Source organism: Peromyscus eremicus, chromosome 15 (genome assembly GCF_949786415.1).
Source record: "Peromyscus eremicus chromosome 15, PerEre_H2_v1, whole genome shotgun sequence".
Classification (NCBI taxonomy): domain Eukaryota; kingdom Metazoa; phylum Chordata; class Mammalia; order Rodentia; family Cricetidae; genus Peromyscus; species Peromyscus eremicus.
In genome coordinates this window covers 31,078,257-31,098,173 of record NC_081431.1, presented here as the reverse complement: position 1 = coordinate 31,098,173, position 19,917 = coordinate 31,078,257, and the positions used below count along the sequence as shown (strand labels likewise).

General features: G+C 39.5%; 1 long non-coding RNA gene across 1 annotated transcript in view; it reads right to left on the bottom strand.

Moving 5' to 3' along the window:
* Window positions 1-7,028: 7,028 nt before the first annotated feature.
* Window positions 7,029-19,917, bottom strand: part of LOC131925023 (uncharacterized) — a 29,527-nt gene continuing 16,638 nt past the window's right edge. The window contains exons 2-3 of the long non-coding RNA XR_009383128.1: window positions 15,834-15,962; window positions 7,029-7,245 (exon numbers count right to left, since the gene is read on the bottom strand). This is a non-coding gene — a long non-coding RNA (uncharacterized LOC131925023). The remainder of the gene's footprint in view (window positions 7,246-15,833; window positions 15,963-19,917) is intronic.

The following is a 19,917-nucleotide window of genomic DNA, read 5'->3' as shown; positions in this document are numbered from 1 at the left end:
TTCACAATATTCCTACCTCTGTCTCCCAAATATAAGAATGATAGGTATGTGTTACACATCCTACCAAAGCTCACTCTTTAATCGGAGGGATTTTATTCAGAGGCAAAGTGAAAGGACAGAACAAGTGTGCAAAGGAGAATCAGACTGTCTGAGTGAGACTGCTCAAGGGCCCCTGGTGATTGCCCCAGGTTTCCGTTAGTGGTTTTAGGAAAAGGAGTCAGTAGCTAGGTATGAGGTAAAGGTAGTCTTTTGGCTTTGATTGATGGGTTTGGGTTACATAATCCTTTGTTCATTGATCATGTTCTTTCCCATGATGCATTTGATTTTAATCAATGTATTCACAATTATGCATAGGCATAAGATAGCAAATAGGAGTATTTTTCCTAAAAGTTTATTCAAAGGACAGTTTGTTTTGCTGTGCGTACACCCCAAGCTATTCAGGTTGGGTTGTCCTATTTCTTTTAGTTTCAAGATATGTTTTGGGATATGCTTGGTCACAGAGGAGATGTTATCAAGGGATTGTTGAAAAGGGAGACCTACTGGATTGTTTGGATGAGGTTAGATGTGAAATTTAGGACAGGTAAGGGAGCCAGGTTGCTAAGGGCATGGTAAAGATTGATGTGTATAGCCCAAGACAAATGGAGTCTCTCGTTTCTAGACCTTCTTTATGTTGCCTGAGACAATGTTGCCGTATGTGGCAACATTACTAAAACATGTATATTGACAAACAACTGTGAGCTCCTTCAAGCAAAGGATTAGCCTAATTCTTAACAACAGAAACAGTAACAAAGCTAATGCAAGAGAATTGTGTGGCCTGACTCCATTCCTTTCTTGATGGAGTTTTTCTACATTCTTACAAAATTTCTACATTCTTATAAAATTAGTTTTATTTTTGATAAGATTGAAGTGACTGGGGAGAGTGACACAATTCTGTGCATCCCGTCCATACATTAAATAGCAGGAGAGCAGTGATTCAAATTCTCAGGAGACAACACACTTGCTGGAGAAAGTGCTGACCTTCAAACCAGCTGTGAGACCTTGAACTTCAAGGCTGACTTGCTCTACCTACCACTTGAGGAAGTTAGAATGCAAGATCCGTATGACATTTTACAAGACAAAAAAATTGAGATTCTTGAAATCTCTTGGGGATAATCTCCAGTGTGAAGTTCCAACACTAACAAGTCGCGGGCGCGCGCGCGCGTGTGTGTGTGTATGTGTGTGTGTGTGTGTGTGTGTGTGTGTGTGTGTGTGTGTATTATGTGTATATGCATATGCCTGTATGTGGGTTTGTGCACATGTACATGCAGTTGCCCATGGAGGCCAGAAGAGGGAATCATTTCCCCTGATGCTGAAGTTACAGGTGGTTGTTAAATACAAACATGGGTGTTGGGAACCACGTTGGGTCCTCTGAAAAAGCTGTATGTGCTCTTAACTGTCAAGTCATCTCTACAGATCCTCTAGCCACTAATTTAAAAGTACTTAGAATTTTTTTTTATTTTTTTTTTTTTCCGGTTTTTCGAGGCAGGGTTTCTCTGTGTAGTTTTGCGCCTTTCCTGGAACTCACTCAAAGTAGTCACAATCTCTGAAATTATGCTCTAGTTCTTCCAAAACTCACATCTTTTGATGAGTTAGCCAGAGAACCCAGTGCTTTCCCAAGACTCTCTGCTTTGAGCAGGGTTCTGCTTCAGTTCCACCTGCTCTGTTTCACTCACTGATGTTTGCCTTCATTTTTTGCACCACAGTTGAAGTCTCCAGACTATTTATTACCTGAAGTCTTCTCATACTTCTTCTCAGAGAACATGTTGGAGACCCACTGAAAGAGCACTCCTGAAACCCAGACTCGTTTCTCAGAGGTAGCTGAATTCAGTTCCCAGAGTCTGGTCAGCTGTCTATCATCAAAGCCATCCACAGCCAGGAATAGTTCCACTGCAGTTTTCAAGTAATAGTTCAGGTTAAATCAAGTGGAAATGAGAAACAGAAGCTGAATAACAGTTTTTCATAGCATTGTTGTAGGGCTTTAAGATAAGGATGTGAAGGTCCTGATGGGTATCCAGTAGGTAACATGGGCTACTTGAATTTATCAGGCTGTCCTCTCATTGCACACCATTCCTATTGAAGAAAAACACACAGATCTGAGTCACCATGCTTCCTTTTGCCCCTGAGCCACTGCTTTTGTTATTCTGTCTACTTCAACCCCTCATACCATTTTCTCAAAAGGTTTTCAGAGATTCAGCAAATTGTTTTTTGAGCCATGTTCAATGCACTGCTCCTGATACTACGGATACATGGAGAAACAAAACAGAACAAAGCTTGGCTCTTTTAACATGTTGTGTAGATACTGACATGCTCAGTTTTATCCCCCCTGGACCATACAATCTGGGAGTAAAGAACTTGCTTTTCTAAGCAAAAACCACACTCCAGCCCGTCACCAAGCAAAAGTATAACATATAATAGGTGGCCATGAGGTGTTGAGTAAATGCAACTGAGAACTGGGAGTACATGGCGAGAAGCCTCACAGCGCCTTGCTGGTGTTTGTTAACTGCTATTTACAACACACAGAGAGAAAAAAAACCTGAGCCAGGATGAACTGAACTCTATTGCTATTCACTGAGCATCTTGTTCTCAAAAGTCACAGAGCGTCTGCTTGAGTCTAGATAAAAGTTTAGATTTATTCTAAATCCTCATGTTTATGAAAAAGTTAAAACATTATTTTAGATAGTTGCAAGGAAGCTAGTAAGGGAGGGAAGAAAATGGCATGGGACCATCCCCAAATGCGAACTGATATTCCAGAGGTGTTGAAAAGATACATTACCATTATATAGATCACACTTGTAGAAGAGGAACAAATTATGCAATGAGAAGGAAACCTAAAATTAAGTCAAATCACAATTCTTAATTTATTAAGAGATTAGTAAGTAGCAAGTCAGTAATTAGGTGTAGAGTTCAAAAATCAGTCAGGGTGTGGGCAGGACACAGGCCTGCTCCAAGGACAATGACAGATCTGCTTCTAGAAGTGGAGACTGGGAGAACAAGTCAGGCACTGAGCAGAAGGAAAGCGTTCTCCCCTCTGAGGCTTCAACGGAGAAAGGAGGGACATGGACCTGAGGACTTGGTGCTTGAAGAGAGGGCTTCTGGGAGTAAGTTCAGGTATTCTGGTCTCTTACAGAGAACTGTAGCCATGGAGGAAATAGAAGGAGGCGGCGGTGGGTGGTGTGTGTGTGTGTGTGTGTGTGTGTGTGTGTGTGTGTGTGTGCTGAGACTGTGCTAATGCCTTCTCTTCAAGAAGCAAAACCAAAACCAATAAACAATAATATGGGGAACAAGAGAGAAACTGGACTAATTCTAGGGACTATAAAAACTGGACACACATATCATATATGTGATATTTTTCATTTACAGCCATTCATTCCCCTAACATAGCTGTGAGAATGCACTCTGAATCTTTGCATTTCGTATGAGAATGATACAAAACTCTTAAACCAAAAGAAATTTACTATGAGGGAAATAAGCAAATAAACAGCAGCAAACCAATGTAGTATGTTATAAATGAGGTGTGTGGGTGATGGAAATGCTTCCCTTATGACTGCAGAAGGCTGATAAATAGGGGTATTTTAAGCTGCATTTTTAAGTAACAGTTTTCTGAATACATAGAGGAAAGGCAGGAATCTGAAGTTAAGGCAGTAGCTAGTGCATAGGGATAAACATGCTACAAGGAGCCATAACAACTCAGCAAGTCTGGAGTTTGCAGAGACGGTATGATGCTAAAGAATTTTTTTTTTTTTTTTTTTTTTTTTTTTGGTTTTTCGAGACAGGGTTTCTCTGTGTAGCTATGCGCCTTTCCTGGGACTCACTTGGTAGTCCAGGCTGGCCTCGAACTCACAGAGATCCGCCTGGCTCTGCCTCCCGACTGCTGGGATTAAAGGCATGCGCCACCACCGCCCGGCGATGCTAAAGAAAATTTAAAGGACAAAAATGAACGTGATATTTATAAATTGGGTGGACCATTGTTGTGGTTTGAATGTGAAATGTCCTTCAAAGGCTCATGTGTCTAACAGTCGGCCCCACTAAATGCCACTGTTTGAGAAAGTTATGGGACCCTAAGGAGGAGGAACCTCACAGGAGGAAATGAGTCCCTGGAGGTGGGCCTTGGGGATTTATAGTCTGGTCCCACTTCCTATTCACGCAGTACTTCATGAGCCCGTATGTGTTGCAATGAGCCAGCCTCTACACCGGCCACCATGCCCTCCCCATCTCCCTCCGTGTCTTCCCTCCCTCCAGGACACCCCTGCAACTGTAAACCAAAGTCAAACTTCTCTCCTTCGAGCTGCTTCTGTCCGATTCTTTTACCACTGCAACAGAAATACCAGCTAAGACGACCATTATGAAATTTTTATTCTCTTTTAGAGAGTAGAAAGGAAGAAATGAAAGGAGAAAAAAAAAAACAATGATGCATAACTTAATTTCAACTAAATTTGTGTCTCTTGTTAGTCATAATTTTACATGCTTGTTGTATTTGCCCCGCAATGGAAGTCCACGTCAGTCTGAGGAAGGCAGAATGGCAAACAAGAGTAAAAGCTGGGATTTCCTTCACGATACAGCCTCCTGCAGTAAAGCTTCAAATGAAGGCGCTGTCCGGCCCACACACAAACAGGCTTCTGTTCTCCGTCTGGATGTGGCCAACCCACCGCCATACAAGCAAAGGAAGAAAAATGGGAAAGAGGCTCCATTCCAGGCCCGGCACATCACTGGAAATATTGGAAACCATAGCTGGAAATCTGAGAGGCAGACCCGAGCCTCCTGCATCGATCGGTCTGTTAACCTCGACAACAGATAGAAGAGAGGTGAACTTTCTGCAGACGCCGCTGGTCCTCAGCTGGGAACACCATTTACAGTTGTTCCAGACTCCCCTGGTCGCTCATCTTAATTTAGTGGGACACTGGGTTCCCTTGCCTTTCACAAGAGAGTTCTTGGGAGGCTCGTGAATCTGTGTGGCTAGGAAAAGACCATACTGCACTCAGTGGGGGAAGGAAAGGAACGGCAGATCTCCAACTTTCACAGCCTGTCTGCTTACGGAGAGTGTGCTGCAACGTACTCTTGAAATCATTTGGGTGGGCCTTGTTTCTGAGGAAATAAAGAGGCCTCCAAACCTCCCAAGGGACTGAAAGAATGATTTCCAGATAGTCAAGCGGAGTGGCCTTCTGGCTACATGCGCTGAATGTGCTTGGCAGTCCATCTGGCTGGCCAGTATCCTGAGGTTAGCAAAGCAGAAAGCCGACCTTTGGGGAGCTGGAAGACGTGTACATGTGCCAGAATTTTTGACAAACTCTCAGTTAATTGTTTTCTGTGATTCTTCTCCTGAGACACAATCTGTGTGCACCAGGCACAGAGAACTATTCCCTCCCACAACCTCAAATCTCAAGGGAAACTTCATAATTACACACATTTGGGCCAAACATCTACCCCACAGGAAATAGATGGATCAGCCCCTGGGGATAAAAGAAAGATGTGGGGCATGAGAAAAGAGAAAGCTCCTGAGTGGGAAAGAAGAGAAAATAACATATGTGAAGCCAGAGATTGTGTACGCACATGAGAAACTGAGTTTCTTATAAGGATACTAAGGAAATGGTAGCCAGTGGAGGCCCCGGTAAGCTGATGGGAAATTTGTATTCTTCTGTAACTGGTAAATAATTTAGTACTTGGAAACCTTAACATTCCAGGAAGGGATTCAATTTGGGATCTGTTACTGGAAATAGTGGCATGTACAATGGCTTCAAAAAAAAGATTATGCATATGCAGAGATGAAACCGGGATCCAAAGTTTAAAATCTGTGTCCTTCATAAATGGTTTCTTCCCACTTTTAAAATGTTGGGTTTTTTTTTTCACTTGCAGCATTCTCCAGTTACATTTAGCTTCTGTATCATTCATCAAATATGTATAGTGGTACATTGTACAGGACATCTTGATAGTCTGCTCTAGCTGAGCAGGAAAGGGATGATAACCTTCTGAAGGACAGTAACTCAGACAGAATCATACCTGTAACTTGTTAGTGTTGCTCTGTAGAGCAAGAGGCTGGAATGGCAAAGAAGCCCGTTGGCACCATTGCTCTGGGATTGACTTTGGTGGGCATGACTATTTTTTATTTTTGTCAAAATTGTATAATCTAGAGATTTATGCACTATATATAAAATTTAACATTTTTCTTTCTGCACATCATTGAGTTCGTTTTTTGTTTGCTTCCATCAAGAGTTGAGTTCATAAACACTGATGACAATAATATGCCAAACAAATTTCACAGGGAGACCTCAGTATAAGCCCTGATGAGAAAAGAAGCTGAAGAGCTAAGGTCAAGGAGTCTTTCTCTTTGCAATCCACAGTTTTCAAAGATAACACAAACTATCTCAAAAATTGCACGTAAAAGCCATTGAGATCATATATAAGCTGAAATATGTCTGTTAATAGCTTGCAAATGCTTAAGGAACTGGCTAAACAGATTTCAATGAAGCACCACCTGAGAGAACTAGGGTACAAGAGAAGACAATGTCGAGATCAAACACAAGACAGCAAAACATCAACAATCAAGAAAAACCCTGATTGACAGGAAATTTTCATTAGGGGACAAAGGAATCAGAGAGAAGGTCATACTGGTAAATTTGAAGTGTTTTCTTTGTTTGTTTGTTTTTGTGTTTTTTTGTTTGTTTGTTTTGGTTGGTTTTGTGTTTTTGGCCAGTACAATAGAGCAAGTGACTTAAAATGAAATAAAGGGAAGAAAAATGTCTAACAGGAAGTGAGAAAGAGAAAGAAATCTCACTGTTCTTTCCTTTCTTTAAAAAAATGTTAAATAAATACCTTAATTATATCAACGTCTCTTGGAGTAAAGGTGAGGTTTTTGGTGTTTTTTTTTTTCTTTTGTTTTTAAGCATGGAACAACCAGGTCTCAAATAGAAATACTGACCAGGAAAGCTTATTAGCTAAAAGATCCCACAGAAGTTCTGGTAGAAGCACAGGATGTTTTATTTAGAGAGCCCGCCCTTTGTTCTTCAGTAAGTGGTAGTAAGGCCTTCTGGTATGCTTTGTTTGAAAAAATTAAAAACAATCTCAATGAAGCTTCTCTCAGACATGTGTCATGGGCTTATTCTTACTGAATTCTTCCACATTAACAAACCAAGTTGCTCTTCTTTTCATTCTTTTGGCCACAGGACAGATGGAATTCACCGAAGTCTCTACCACAGACGTCCTCAGATGGTGCTAATAAAAAGAACAAACCCAAACCAGAATTGGTGGTCCACACTGTGAGAGTTGCTAAACGTCATCACAAAGCAGTAATTATCCTGTAGCATGCTTGGTGGCTCAACATTCTGAAACGCAAATGTCAAGGGCATACAGTCTTCGCGACATTGCTAATGTGAGCTTATGTTTTGTGTTGGGTGGTCTTGTGTTCTGCCTGGTGGTCTTGTTTCTGCCTGCTATGACAGCACTAATGATTTCATGTAAACCCCCCCCATCCTACATAGTATTCACTTGTCTCCCTTTGGTAATTCACAGCCAGGCATAAAAGGCAGACTACCCAGAAATGACACTGCAGTATTCCAGACATGCTCTCTCTTGGTGGTGACAGTTCCAAATCAAGCTGGCTCAGTACTTAAGTCAAAGCATTTTTCTAAGTTCTGGTTCAAAACACAGCCTTAGATCTGGAAAATCAAAACTGGGCTCCTCTTGCCTCTTCCATCATTGCTTGTAATAAATATTCAACTGTTGGGCTTCAGCTAGCGATTTATGATGGATGACACAAAATAAGATCCAACTCTCTCTTTCCCAGATGCAAGAACTCATCTTTTGGTTAGAGACTTCACTACCTTTTACTAAGGGAAGGAGAACCATTTTACAGACTTTCTTACCACATTCATTCAGGTTTTATTTCCCTATGTCGCACAAAAACTAGCAAAGAGGGTTTATAGCTATACACAGTAAAAATATAATTTCTGTTCAGGCAATCAAATTCTAAAAATTAATACAGGCAACCTTTCCAGTTTTAACTCTAAATCCCATATTAGGGTGTTATTCAGCATAAGCTGACAGTGATTCTATACTTACCTGACGATCAGATCACGAATTTAACCTCAATAGTCTTCTATGATCTATAAGTGGATTTGGCTTAGGGAAATCAGTGCTAGAGTTTCATTAAACCTCCCATCGCAAGGTGATCTTGTTATGCTGTCTGACTCTACCATTCACTGATCATATTACTATATCTTACCTTCTGTCTTAGTTAGGGTTTCTATTGCTGTGATGAAACACCATGACCAAAAGCAACTTGGGGAGGGAAAGGGTTTATTTAACTTATTCTTCCACATTATAGTTCATCATTGAAGGCAGTCATGGGAGAACCTGGAGGCAGGAGCTGATGCAGAGGACATGGAGGGGTGCTGCTTACTGGCTTGCTCCTTGTGGCTTGCTCAGCCTGCTTTCTTATAGAACCCAGGTCCGCCATCCCAGGAATACCCCCACCCACAATAGACTGAGCCATCTCATATCAATCACCAATTTAAAAAATGCCCTACTGCCTTGTCTATAGCCAGATCTTACGAAGGAATTGTCTAGTTGAGGTTCCCTCCTCTCAGATGACTCTGACTTATGTAGAGTTGATATAAAATCTAGCAGGCACACCTTTTATTGTGGCTAAATTTCATAATAATTTTACTAACAAAAACAAATAGAGCTCATATAACCTTTACAAGGGCAAGGAAATGACATTTTGGCTGGCAGTTCTGGGAACTACCCATAACATTCATAAGAAATGCCTAGTATAGAAACTGCCATGCCATTCTGCTGTACCCTTCTTACTTATCTCATCGACATTTGTTCATTTCTCCTTAAAGTTAAAAAAAAATAATCAACTATCTAACATGCTTATCATATACACACTGCCTGACACTGCCTGGAGCAAGCACAGAGTTAATACATTTATTTATTAAGGAGCATATTAATCTTATACTTGGCCTCACTGTAGGCAAAAAGTGATTATAATACTCAACAAGAGGGTTTTTATTTCCCTTCAACAGCTTCATCATTTAGCATGTGGCTAGGTACAGGGAAGATGCTCAGTAGATTCTATTCGATTAGTCAGTTCTCAAACTGTTACCTTGAACAGAAAAACAACACTACTGTAATGAGTATTTGTCATCAATACAGTTGATGTATTGTTTTGTTCTTTTAGGTTATATGCACTATCAACACCTTTCCTCTTCTCCACTCAAGACCAAGAGGATTCCAATCCCAAATAGAAGGAATCGAAGTGTGGGAATTGCATACTACTCCAACCATCCCATCTACCGGCAACACTGAGACAGACACATGGTTTTACAGCAGGAAAAATATTTTAAAAATAGGATCACAGTGACTGATGTTTAGTACTTCTGATCTCCAAAGACAAACAGGAAAGCATGCTTAGTCCTTAACACCTGCCAGTTAGGGCTCGACCACTATGCAAAAAAGAATATATGGAAGCATTCTAATTATCTGCCCACAACTGCCCACAACACAGAAGTGCTATAAAGAGAACATACATCTATTCAAAGTTATGTGAACCAGTTAGTGAGTGTACAGTGAGAAAATAATTTGTCTCCCCTTATTAACTTATGCTCTTTTATCACTGGGCAGCTCAAAGTATGAGATCAATTGGGGAGTCAGAGGAAAACATCACTGATAGAAGGACAAAAGCTGATAGCAGAACAGTAAAGCACTTTGAGAAAAAAAGAGTTAGAGCTCAACAGGCTTGTAGATAAAATTAGAAACTTGGGATTCAGCATTTGGTCAACAGACTCATAACTGAGGTCTCTGAGGAGTTGGGCATCAAACTAAGAACTGTGAAGCACAACTGTGCGAACACACTGCACTCCCTATATGGAGTATGTAAGGGAAAAAACCCCAAGCATGGGGATAAATACAGCAGAAGGCAGACATGCACATGTTCGAAGGAGAGGTTCAAGTAATATATTGTGGGAGCTTGGAGAAGGTAAACTGAAAGAGACTTCAGGGAAATTCATAGGGAAGATGAGATTTAAGGTCAGTCTGAAATAGAAGGAATTTAAAGAAGCATGATGGAGATAAAGAGCACCCCAGATGGAATTAATATAAAAAAGGCATAGGCCTGGGAAATCCATATCTGTTAAATGAGCTCCCAACTCTGTTTTTTGTCTAAAGTTTAAGGTATGCAGTGGAGAAAAGTGAGAAATGAGGCTTAAGAGATTAATGTGGTTAGATTATAGACAGCCTGTACTATTAAAGCATACTGTTTGGACCCCAAAGCAGTCTTTGGAAGCTCCCTAAGATATGAGGATGAGACATAAATTTGAATGTCACTATAAATTCTAGTAAATATCTTCAAAAAGAATATGACAGTTGGAATGTTGTGCTGCTTGTCTGGGTCTATTAAGGCTACAGCAGTAAAACACCACGGTGGCTTAGAAATAGAGAAATGTATTTCTAGTAAGACTGGAGGTTGAGGAGTCCAAGACCAGATCAGATTTGGTCTGGTAAGACTTTTATTCCAGTATAATAGGTGGTAACTGTGTTCTCCCATGGCAGAGGAGCAAGGAATTTTAGAGCTCCTTTTTATAAGGACATTTATAAGGTATTTCATGACCACTTTCAAAGGCTTTATCTCTTAATACTATTACTTTGGAATTAAGATACTAATTTTGAGAGGAAACAAACATCCAGACCATAGCAATGGTATGGAATATGATAAAGATGCATTTTAGGTAACTTGACAATAAGTTATGTAAAACTCGTAGTGGAAGGATAGTATGAAGTGAGACTGAGGTATGGAACGATATTGTAGCATTGGAGTGTCAGGTATGGAAAAAGGCAGACACAAGATGGCCAGTGGCTCAAGGGTACCAGTCATACATAGAATCCCATGGCAGAACAAAGAAGATGTAAGTAGAAGAAAATATCAAGAAATTAAGAAACTTCCAGTTTGGAATCTCTTCCACTGAGAGTTACCCTAGCAAGAGACTTTAGACAAGTGTGACCTTGTTGCATTTCCTCATAACTCTTCCAGACTGTCCTTCTAGGTCTTAAAGAGACTATGAGCAGCAGCTATTTTTGGCCACATCAACAGAGCAGATCACATAACAGAATATTCTCCCAATGGTGTGGACCCTCTTCACTAGATATCCTTCACAAATCGCTCATCATTCAGCATGTTCAACTACCATTTGTTAGGATGTAGTCTATGAGCTTATAAAACTTTTGTAAAATGGCTACCTTTCTGGATTTTTGATATTGTAGATGAAAAGAAAATGTTGGTGTAATGATTAATCAAATTGTACAGTGTAGTTGGAGGTAATAAATCCTCTAAGATGGGTAAAATAGAACGTTCTCTTATGGCAGAAGGATTCTAGAAGCCCTTTTTATAAGGACATTACCACCATTCATAAAGGTCCTCCTTGACCACTTTCAAAGTCTTCATCTCCTAATACTATAACTTTGAGAATTAAGATATGAATTTTGACATATAACTATTAAACATTTTGTACAGTATAGTTGATGGTAATAAATCCTATAAGATAGGAAAAATGAACGAGTCAGGAGGCTCACAAAGATGGAGTTGGGCTTGCAGCAACTCACAACTCTGAAAATGTAGTCAAGGTAAGCCTGATTGAAACGTGTATTTGAGCAAAACCAAAAGGAAAACAAGTTAGTGATGCATGAGGGTATCTGAGGGCAGAATACCTCACATGGAACTTCTAGCTCATTAAGGCAAGAACGTGCTTGCTGTGTTCTAGAACAGCAAAGATGAGACCCATGTGACTACAGCAGTAAATTAGAGAGAGAATATGAGAAGACAAGGTTTCTAAAAATATAAAAATAGCCGATTATCAAGGTTCTTTCATTGCAAGGGCTGGCTTTTTGAATGGCTGGTATATGTAGCTACTAGAGGAGTTTAGATCAAAAGGTGACGTGATCTTATTTGTATTTTAAAAGCATAGCTGTGGCTTCTGTGCTGAAAATAGACTTTATAGAGCAAGTGTGGAATCAAGGAGACCACTTGGGAGGCAATTACAGTAATCCAAGTAAGGGAAGAACATGTCTTGGCTCAAATGAATAGTAATAAAGATAGTGAGATGTGCTCTGATTCTAAAGACGCTCTGATAGCAGAGCCAACAGGATTTCATGATGAATAAGATACAGAATCAAAGGACTCTGATTCTAAAGACATTCTGATAGCAGGGTCAACAGAATTTCGTGATGAATAAGATACAGAATCAAAGGAATCAGGGTGAGTCAAGTGTGTTGATTTAAGCAACCTTAAAGATGAAGACATTGAAGATTAAGATGAGGAAGATTGCAGGGGACAGCTTTAGGTTGTGATTATGAATTCAATCCTTTATATATTATGGATTTATGAAGATGATACATGGGTATTTGAAATTCAAGAGAGAAGGCTACACAAAAATTTTAGGATGTAGTATATGATGACATTTAAAATTATGGGTATGTTCATTAAAAAAATGAATAGAGAAGAGTATCTGGGTTTTTTATGACACTAACCAAACTAAAAGAGGAGGAACAGCTAAAGGACTGTGCCAATGCAACCAGGAAGACAACAAAAACTGGAAGGCATTGATTTTAAGTGAAGTAACTCAGGCTCTGAAACTTTTTCTCTTTCATGTGGCTCCTAGTCTTTAACTGTTAAATATGCATATCCAGGTGGGAGTAAATATGAGGAAAGTCCAGAAAACTAGAAAGAGGCTTGGGTGACTGTCAAAAAGGGAGGCTCTGTGGCGGTGGTGAGTGGCAGAAGGGAGGCAACAATAGAGCGAGGTAGAAAAGGGAATACTGCTTGGTGGAAGGCCCAGGAAAGAGATTGAACTAGGAGGTGCAGGAGGTGGGAAGCTACCAAAGTGAAATACATATGAAAAATATTAAATTATGAAAAAAATTAGTAAGAGTTTAAGAGTTAATTAGCATGAAATTATCAAAAAATAAATGAAAGAGAGTCAAATTATGAAATGGATTTTTTAGGGATTCAGTTTGAGTAGTGTTAGGTCATATGGAATTAAATGCATTTGGAGGTATGGATTTTGGAGGGTTTAGGTTGTGGAGAATGAGCTCAGATAAATTGCAACAAACGCACGAATATTCAAAATACATTACTGAATAGACTTCAAGATTTTATAATTAAAAAAAAAAACTAGGCTTTGTGAGTCACCTTTGCCAGGTAAGTGTAGCTCCCCCTCCTCAAAGCCTCTCCTTACAGCAAATGGAGACTGTCACAGAAAAACACAACTAGACACAATGCGGGGATCCATGCATTATAGGTATCCCAGTGCCAACAGAAATATCTACATCGCAGCTCTGACATCTATGGAAGAGGAAACAGAAAGATTCCAAGAGCCAGAATATCAGGAAGTCCTTTTTGAAACAGTCTCTCATAGAAATGACAAGATCTGAACGATGCTAATATCAATAGACACCCTAATGCTACAGGGGTGAAAATCTCATGGGATCAGGAACTAGAAGCAACTGATGACTGCTGAGAGAGGAAGAGTTAGCTTCTCTTAGCCCTAATTGGTTGTTCAGTATAAACTGTTTAGCCCTGAAACCATATACATACAAACAACAACAGCAACAACAGTAAAAAAAACGACCAGACTCAGCAGGTTGTATTTATATATTTGTGATTGAAGAAGAATAATTAGGGAGAAATGGTTATCAATTTGAGAGTTGGGATGACATGGAAGGAATTGGAGGGAGGGCACTTGGGAGAGGTTAGAGGGAAAATTGATGTAATTATATTGCAACTTAAAATGTACAGAATTCTATATGGAAATCTAGTAATTTATAAGCTGTTTTTAAAAGTTAAAAATGAAGTTATAAGAAAGAAAACCAATGCCACGTAATGTCTGGAAGCTTAGTTAATAGACTATCAATAAAGAACAATCAACTGAGGCTAGACTTGTAAGTCAGTGGTAGAGCATTTGTTTACCAAGCGCAAGGCCCTAGATTCAAACACTGGTAACACCAAGAAAAATCACTTATGTAGGGTATTAGTGTCATATACATGGCTGTGGAAAATAACTACTGGATTCCTCAATAAGGTTGCTAGAGTCCTTGACCACTGTAGTGGTGTTTGCAGAGCAGTGAAAAAAAATGGCTTTGTGGAATAAAGCTAAAGAGAATAGGAAAGAGGAAATCTGATATAATAAAAATACATACTCTTTGGAGAAGTTTTCTGGCTAAGAGGACAGTAATTGATGTGAAGGAGAGAGAGGGAGAGAGGGAGGGAGGGAGGGAGGGAGGGAGAGAGAGTTCTACGTTTACACCATGCAATTAATTATTCCTACCCCTGTTCCTATTCGGAGTGCATGGCCGTATTTGTAGTAGGGTCTTTAAAGAGGTAGCTGAGTTAGGATGGAGAGTGTTAGGGTGACTTAATCCAATCTGACTGGTCTACTTATAAGGGGGAAATATTCTATCAGACAGAGAGACAACAGGAATGTCCATACACACAAGAAGGGCATACGGGAACATCACAAGAAGGGAGCCATATGCAAACCAAGGAGAGAGGCTCCAGTAGAAACCAAATCTGCCAACTGAATTGGGAAAAATAAATTTCAGTTGTTTAATGCTGTCCAGTGGCTGGCATGTCAACCCTAGAAAATGAATGCATTTCATTTTTAAGTTGTAAGAAATAGTAACAAGTTTTTGTGCTTTGATGAAATTATCTAAATGCAGTAATTATCTAGAAGCTATAATACCAACAAGGAGGAAAGAATTGATGGGAGGAGTGTTTGTTGAAACCATAAATGCCGTCTTAGATGTGCACAAAAGAGAACCCTTTTATACTGCTAGTGGGAATGTAAACTAGTCCAAAAAATAAAAATAAAAATAAATCTACCATATGACTCAGCTATGCTACTTCTGAATATTTATCTAAATAGCACCAAGACAAAATACCACTTGTCATAAGTGTTTATTCTAGAACTACCTATGATATCTAAGTTATAAAACTAACCCGGGTGTTCAACAACAAATGCGCACAGATACACGTATGCATGAACCTTCTCTTTATAACTATACATATATAAAGAAAAAATAAAGATACACTCTTTGTATGGAAATAGATGCAACTAGAGATTATCATACTAAGTGAAGTAAGCCAGTCACAGAAAGAAAAGTATCATGTTTTCTCTCATTGTGAATCATGTGTTTAGGTTAAATGAAAAAAGCAAGTGCTTGTTGGGGAGGCACAAGTGGGTAGAATCTGGCCTCAATCACAGCTCCTGTAATAAACTTTTCCTGATTCTTTTTTTTTTTTTTTTTTTTTTTTGGTTTTTCGAGACAGGGTTTCTCTGTGTAGCTTTGCGCCTTTCCTGGAACTCACTTGGTAGCCCAGGCTGGCCTCGAACTCACAGAGATCCACCTGCCTCTGCCTCCCGAGTGCTGGGATTAAAGGCGTGCGCCACCACCGCCCGGCTTTTTTCCTGATTCTTAACAGTTAGTTATTGCTGCAGAATGGTAAACTTGATCAGAGGACGAGACACCACCAACCAGAATTTCCAGATAAACAGAAACTGTCTTTAAGTGGAATGAGATGAACTGGAATGGAGCTTGAGATGAGACTGAGAAAAAGTCTGAGTTTGGAAGCCCAGTCAGATAGAGATGTTTTTGTGGCCGTTGAAACTGAGAGTAATTTAGAAAGATTCAGTGAAAGAGATGGAAAAGACTACAAGTGATTCTTCCCTTTAGGACTATATGTCCCCCAAACAGTTTTCTCACTATTTCTTGCCACACCTAGTTTTGAAAGGCAAAAATGCAGCACTTACCAAAGCACCATCATTTAAGCTGAGGGTAGTGGTTCAATGAAGGAGAAGATGGTCAGGCGAAAGTTTCAGGAAATGTAATGCAGAGTAAAAACGATGATGGCTGTGGCTCTGTGCCTTCCGGACATTTAACTGTGGGACGGAACGAAAAGATAATGAAGCAATCACACATGGAGCTTTGAGGCTAGAAAAAGGGATCATTTTACTATGAAGTCTCATGGTATCCCTAGAAGCCAGGAAATTTACAAAGATTTGCCCCACAGCAATGGCAGAAGACTTTTAGCATAATGAGCCTGAGGGAATGGATTAATACTAATGATATTTTGAATTGGCTCCACATGTCACAATGAGTCAATACTAAAATAAGGACTGGAACCCAGGGCTTCTGGCGCCTAGCCAGGACTCTACTCTCATAACTGTATTTTCTGTGATTTTTGTTTTGATCTTGAGTTCATTCTCAATCTTTCTCATGTGCTCTCTGGCTTTCTCTCTCTCTGTTCTCTTTTCCCTCCCTTTCTCTCTCACATACCACAGGTGACCCCTGCGCATGTCTCCATAAATCACTCGATAATGCTGTCCCTTTGTTGCTCTCTTCTCTAAGCACCCAAAGAGATATTATGGCAGCAAACCAGGGCTCAACATTAAGGGAGACAATTGAAGATCATTCAGCTGAAAATAATTCATATTTATCCATGGCTTCCTTTACCGGAGCATCTGGTTTCCGTTAATCAGCATGGTGTCCTCTGGTTCTTACCGTGGTGGCCTATGGCAACCACATTTTTGCTAAAACAGACGAGTATTTCCTTACATCTGTTGCTGAAATGTCTGAAACTCCTCCTTGTACCAAGCTGTGCTTAGCATTAAGACCATCACAGAATGAAGGTTGGGGGTGTTAGGTACCACTGGTATGCAGGACTGCCACTGGGCAGCCTCTGTTGGCTTGTATGTCCATGGGAATAAGTAATAGAATTACAAATAAGGAAAGCTAAGGTCTGTGACTTCATCTTACCGACTCCTACTAGAACTTGACATTCCAACATTGTTTGGATTTATTCTATTTATGTAGATATATTTTGCTTTCATACTCATGGATATAGAAACTACTTAATCACTAAGCTGTTGTACATCCCTGTCCTGAGTAGGTACTAATTCTTCATATGCAATTTTATTTTGTTTTATTGATAGTTCTGGAGGTGGAATTCAAGACCCTGTGCATGTTAAGCAAATACTCTTCCACTGAGCTGCAATCTCTGGCCTCAAGGAACTCTTTGTTAGTTCGTTTTACTTTCATGTGTGTGTGGTGATTGAACTGTTGTGCTATGGACTGACTCACACCTCTATTTTAAACCACAATCTTTCTCAGCATGCTTAACAATAAATGCTCACCCTCCTCTGCCAGGCACAGTAGTATACATCTTTAATCCCAGCAGAGGCAGGTAGAAATCTGAGTTTGAGGCTAGCCTGGTCTGCAGAATTCCAGGACAGCCAGGGCTACACAGAGAAACTCTGTCTCACCAACACCAACACCCCTGCCACCAAATACGCCTCTAGTTTTATCTGCTAGTCATCATCTAAAAAAAATCAGTCAATTTAAATAAGAAGACAAGAGAAAAGAAAGAAAGATTTAGAAACAAACATAGCTTACTAAAAGCTAATGTAGAAAAAATTCTATATGCATAAATACTGGGAAGCGGGATTTTTAAATATAATCAACAGTGGTGAACTTATCTTAAAATGAATTTTGTTGCTATTGTCAATAGCAGTAGTTGATACTTACCCAGTGTTTTCTATAAATGTATTTATTAACTTAATGGGTGTGTCACATATGTCTGAATGCACATATAATCTGCAGTACACATGTGGAGGTCAGAGGACAACTTGCAGGAGTAAGTTCTCTCCTTCTACCATGCCGGTTTTACCAGCAAAGCTATCTTACTGGCCCATCAAGTGTTTTCTGTACGCCATAATTAATGCTTTAAATGCAATGTCTTACTTAATTTTCACCCAAATCTGCAAATAATACACTTTTGCCCATTTTCAGGAAGGAAATTGAGTCTTGACAAATGTGCTCATTGGGTTTCAACAGGAAGCAGATGACTCACTCAAGATAGACTACTTAGAGGAACATTTAGTAAAAAAACTGTTTACCAGAGAGTAAAAGATCACAAGGATTAACATAGTACCTTGCTACTAGGAATGCTGGGGCCATTGCCATTCCTAAACCTTTTGGAAAGATGGGAATGATCCCTAAAATCCGGAAAGAGAGCTAAGTGAAAGAAGACTGTCTTCCAGATATTCCCTTTGTGAAAAGATGTAGCCTGTCTTAAGAAAATCTAGGCAAAAAGTGGGAGGCCATACACCCCACATATCTCATCCTCCATATTTCCTGCTGAGGCTATCAACTGAAGTCAACCAGAAGTCCTAGATTATGGGAGCATGAGGTTAAAATCCAGAACATGAGATCAGATTATAAGAGTAGAGCAAGGTGAAGAGAATAGGCGCACTCTTTCCAAGATCATGATTTTATGACAGGGGACTGTGTGGATGAAAGTCCCTGCAGAATGAGGCAGAAATTTAAATCCATGGTTGTCTGACTTTAGAGTCCAGGCTCTTAACCGCCATGCACTACTGCTAATGGCTTTGAAATGGCAGAGAGCATGAGTGGTATGAGAGGCAGAGACAGGAATGTGAAAGGGATGGCTTCTGCATGCACCCATAATTTCTGGAAATACTTCCCTGTGTCTGTTCTCTAACTTCTCAACAAGCATCTGCAGCAGATGTGTCCTCTTCCTTGCAAAGTATTTAATACTGTCAGCTTTATTGTTCTGACCTAGCTTTGAACAGAAGTGAGGCATCCCACCTTACGCTTAGACACTCTGCCTGCTCTTACAGAATTTACAGCATTATGAAGAGCTGCCTGCTTTTATGACACTCATCGTTAATGCAGGGTCAGGGTCAGTGGCTATTGTATTTTCTACTATTAACTTACTATTTTTACTTCACCTAAGGGTTCCTCATCTATGAAAGAAGTAATTCAAACACGAAAAGTTATTAGCACTATACCAGGGGATTCTTCCATACTGTAATTTTCAGACAACAACACATGATGATAAGCAGTGCACAGAAGGGCACTGTCCCTGTAGGGTCTTAAGAGATGCATATAGTAGCTTACAAGCATTCAGGAATTTCCATGACTAAGTCAAAAGTCATAAATAGAACTCTAAATTGGAGAAAGAGCCAAGAGAACAGTAACCAAGAATAAAATGCAGACCAGCAAGAGTTCAAAACTCAGTTTGTTAGAAGCAGTTTGGAAAGAAGGCCATAGTTATAACAGCACTTTTGATTTCACTGATATATAATACAATGGAGCATCAGGTTGAATTTAAAATTAAATTGTCAAAATAAAATTTCAACAGGTCAGAAAAATATGGTGCAGTTTATTTCTAATAACTTGGAATAGAAAAAGAAATGGAAACCACAGAAAAAGATGTAAGAGCAAGTCTGGAAGATGCAACTAATAAGAAAGGAATTTAAGGAAGGAAATAATCTAGAAGATAAAATAAAAAATTTATCTAAATGAAGGGCAAAGTCAAGAGGGATTGTCTTATCAAATGCAAAGCAACATATATTAGAAAAGATTCATGGTTGGGAATGATAAAAATTTTAAATATAAAAATAAGAAAAGTACATAGCATCCCAGTCAACATAGATGGTAGGTAGCTGGGTGATTTTGGTTAGTGTAGAACAGTCTGGTATAAAAGTGTCATGCTTAGCAATGGGAAAGGGATAAAGAGTTCCTGATTAAATGTTGAGTCATAATATCAAAATATCAACAAAATGTTCTAAGATAAATAAGGTAGGATAATAAGCAATACTGTTGATACAAAGTCTTTCTAAATCTTCCTTGTCTTTGGTTCATAACCAGTGTTATATTTAAAAGCACATTCTATCCCATCACAATAATTTCAAAATATTACATACTTTGGGATACCTTAACTGCATGAAATTGGTGCAAGGTCTCTCCCTAATTCAGATCTCTCACAGATCACAGCTAATCTTTGCACAAAATTTGTTAAAATTTGAGCAA